The sequence below is a fragment of the Priapulus caudatus genome, unplaced genomic scaffold (assembly GCF_000485595.1).
Source record: "Priapulus caudatus unplaced genomic scaffold, Priapulus_caudatus-5.0.1 Scaffold35, whole genome shotgun sequence".
Taxonomy (NCBI): domain Eukaryota; kingdom Metazoa; phylum Priapulida; class Priapulimorpha; order Priapulimorphida; family Priapulidae; genus Priapulus; species Priapulus caudatus.
In genome coordinates this window covers 55,831-60,310 of record NW_014577096.1, presented here as the reverse complement: position 1 = coordinate 60,310, position 4,480 = coordinate 55,831, and positions in this window count along the sequence as shown.

The following is a 4,480-nucleotide window of genomic DNA, read 5'->3' as shown; positions in this document are numbered from 1 at the left end:
GAGGCAATGTTATGCCCCTTGCACTTTGTCTTTGACCTCAATATGGCGGTGAGACACCCCTTTCCGATGGGTAATGCTATCCCCCGGGCGTGGAGGGAGGTGACCGCAACGTGGCAGCACTAGTGTTGGGATAGTGTTAGGATTAGGATTAGGGTCAGGGTTAGGGTTAGGGTTAGGGTTAGGATTAGGGTTAGGGTTAGGGTTAGGATTAGGGTTAGGGTTAGGGTTAGGGTTAGGGTTAGGATTGGGGTTCGGGTTAAGGTTTTTGCATCATGATATCTGTCCACACACCATAGATTAATTTTTGTGGATCACAATGCCTATATATAGCGCGGCGACACATATATATTTAATGTGATGGTTAGTGTTGGCGGTGTTGAAGTGAGGGTTACCGTTAGGGTTAACGTTTTGAACGTCATCGTCAACGTTATCACGTGACCTCCCTCCACGCCCGGGGGATAGCAACACCCCTAAAATTTGGCTCGGGCCTGGTCCGACGTTTTCGATGGGACCAAATCTGGCACGGGCCTAATTAGGCTCGGGCCAAAAACGTCCGTGTGAACGCTCGGCTCGAGCCAAATCTGGCACGGGCCTAATTAGGCTCGGGCCAAAAACGTCCGTGTGAACGCGCCTTATGCGAGCCGCTCACTTGGGGGGGGGGTGCTTGGGGAAGTATCCCACAATCCATTGCAACGAGACCATGCACGGCGACGATATTATGAGTGCGGGAATTGCATGAATGTAGCAGTAGTAATGAAGCATGACTGTCAATGACTGCGTGTGTTTCCAGATGGCTCTGGGGAAGCAAATCAATTTACTTGAGTAAAATTACTCACATGTGCGCCGGGCTTAACGAAAGCATATATATTGCACAAGAAATAGATAGTAGGCAGAACGCATCAATGCACCACATGCGCACGGCGTTCTGTCGAGTACTGCATACACTCCAGGGTACAAAATAAGAAACAAAACATTACTGCACGTCAAAATAATCGGACAATCAGATATCTGCAAAGACTATATAAAGAAACACGATTCACTGAGAACTTACATAGATCAATATAAATTTGATTCAATAACAGGATTAGAACACCGAAGAGCATCAACTTTAACAACTTGACTTCTTCACATCTCTTTATTGTTTCAATAAATAACCCAAGTTATTTATTGTTTATAACATGGGCTCAGTTAAAAGTGTTATTTTCCTGTCCTATTTCTTATTTTTTAGCCGGGCTGCATTGATCACTGCCTTGGTCTGGTGCAAACGTGCTGCAAACTCATTTTTGTCATTTTTCCAGTACAAAGCGGCGTGTGAAAGCGGTTGCACGTGGGTGAAAATATGCAGGTGGTGTCATAATTTAAAAATTATTGGAAATTGTCGTACTTTGTAGCAGAGATCAACTAGATGATTTCAGTAGATTATATATAGTTAGTTATATATAGTTAGTTATATGAATTAATTGATTCGTTTTATAAATTGTATAAGCTTTGTTTTGTCAGGCAATTGTACAAACTGCATGGGCTTGATCACAGCACATATCACATTTATCATTGCACATACTGAGAACGCTGCACACTTATTTTTTTTTACTATGATATACTTGTTTTTTATTTCAGTGGTAACATTCTGAAGTGATGATCGCACCAGCAAATCATGATAATATATGTAGTAGAAGTTGGTAATTATTTAATGGTGATATTAACATAGGCGAAATACAAATAAAAAGTATCATGCACACATAGTGTAACACTATATCATATACGTTCACAGGAACGGCATTCGAAAATAGGAAATTCAATTAAAGGAACGAACATGAGTATAGTGCTTGCCCTTGAACAGACGTTTTACCAAAAGCCTTTCAAACAATATGCATTATAGCAGGAGTAAATCATCTCTAATTTACTCCCTGTTTTACTTATTGTTTATCTCGTTTCTAATTAACAATACATGATTTGCTGTCATATTCGGTTAATTAATTCGCTTTCGGCTGCCTTTTCATACCTTCATGCCACTATTGATTAACAATATTAGCACATTGCGAGATAGATCTTCACATCCACAATCAATGGGCAAAGGAAAATGGAAGGGAGGGAGAGCGAATGGGAGAGAGAGCGCGCGCGCACGTGGGAGAGAGAGAGGGGGGAGACACTCTGTAATCATACAGTTATACAGTGAGGAGCACGAACGAGGAAAAGCGTCATGTATGCCTACAATGTTGCATGTGCAGTGTAGTAGCAACAACAACAGAATGTATTGCTGTCGCTCAACGTGCAGCATGCACGTACATTAGAGGCGCAATTCAAACAATCTAGCACGCGATGCACACGACGATCGACGCGTTCAAACATAATATGGCGTATACACGTCCGCCCGCGGTTCAAACGAACAAAAGTCTAGGTATTTCGTAGCGCACGAGTTGTAATGCACGAGGAAAGAATAAACACATTAGCAGCATGCCCTCCCGCTCTTTTTTTTCAGTGTACTAAAGCAGCTCGCAGCTCGCAAATACGGCATTTCTGGAGCCGCGAATCAGCGTGTGAACGCTCGGTCGCGAATTTGTCTCAGATTCGGTATCTCGCAAATACCGTATTTCATAAATACGGAGTCTCGTGTGAACGCAGCTGTCCACGTAGCAAGAAATTCGGTATTTAGCGTTCACACGAGGCAAAATGCGCGGTCCAAGAAATACGGAATCTAAATAGATTCGGTATTTGTTGAAATACGCGGCTTCCCAGATGCCGAATAATTTGCCGTGCTTGAGAAATTCCGAATCTCTAAAGGCCACCGCACACCAGCCGATTTTTACAAACGATGAAGCGATGAAGCGATGAAGCGATGAAGCGATGAAGCGATGAGCGTAAAGCGACTGAAAGCGATGAGCAATGTAGGTGTGGGGGTCCGCGGCGGCCATGAATATGCGAGCTGAGAAAAAAATACTAATGCGTCCAAGCGAACAATCAAGGCGAACAATGCGAATTTTGAGTGTTGGAAAATTTACCCAGCCAAACTCCACACGCTGTTCAATCTTCCACATAATGCTTCTAAGGTCAACTGCGCACACCGCACAAAATCGCGTCCAAATAATCGGTTCAAACTCAAAACACTGTTTGATTTTGAGCCGATATTTGGACGGCGATTTGTGTGTGCGGCGTGACCTCAGGAAAAATTCGTGGTGCGAAATAAATATTGAACAGCCAAATAGCTGAAACGTGCCCGTGCACATGACATTCACGCTCTGCAGAAATATCGTAGGTGTGCGCGCGCACACCTACATCGTTTCATCGTTTGTAAAAATCGGCTGGTGTGCGGTGGCCTTTAGACCGCTCATTTCTCTTGTGTGAACGCTAAATACAAAATTTCTGAAGCCGCGTATTTTATAGACTGGTCCGCGCTCGACAGTTCCAGTGTAACGCGAGTGGAACTGTCGAGCGCGGACTAGTCTACGTATTTTATCGGCAGTTGGTGCGCATTTCATTGTTTATTTTGCATTGTTCGCTTGATTGTTCGCTTGATTGTTTGCTTGGACGCATTGTTTTTTCCAGTGTACTAAAGCAGCTCGCAGCTCGCAAATACGGCATTTCTGGCGCCGCGAATCAGCGTGTGAACGCTCGGTAGCAAATTTGTCTCAGATTCGGTATCTCGCAAATACCGTATTTCATAAATACGGAGTTTCGTGTGAACGCAGCTAATTCGGCATCTGGGAAGCCGCATATTTCAACAAATACCGAATCTATTTAGATTCCGTATTTCTTGGACCGCGCATGTTGCTTCGTGTGAACGCTAAATACCGAATTTCTTGCTACGTGTGAACGCGGCTGGTATCTCGCAAATACCGAATTTCATAAATACGGAGTCTCGTGTAATGCAGCTATATATATATATATATATATATATATATATATATATATATATATATATAGCGTTGAATATCGTATCGTAGACAGTAGCACGTAACAGTTGTATATAACGGTGATAACTTATAGATTTATTGTAAACACGGGTAAAACAATACACATACCAGATCAGCTGCCCGTGGACGTCTCTCTCGTTCTACCCGAAACCCCTGTGTTTTATCCGTCTCTGTCCCCCCTCGACCTGTTTCTGCGTTTATTGTCAAGGTTTGTTGCCCCCTTGACCGGTCGCCAGTACCGTCATTAAGGTACCCCTTAATGATGGCTGGTCGACAATCTTAGCCGCGTTCTTCGGGAAAGTGAATGCATCCGTACCATTTTAGACTGCTCACTGTCAATGTTTATTTATATGTCCCGCTCTTAAGTATGCGGGTTATCTGGTGGGGCCATCGCCGGCCGTCCCTGAACGATTGTATGTTCTCTCTCTCTCTCTTAGCGTTCCCACGGTACTACATATACAGGAGTATATTATCTTATATTATATTATATTATATTATATTATATTATATTATATTATATTATATTATATTATATTATATTATATTATATTATATTATATTATATTATA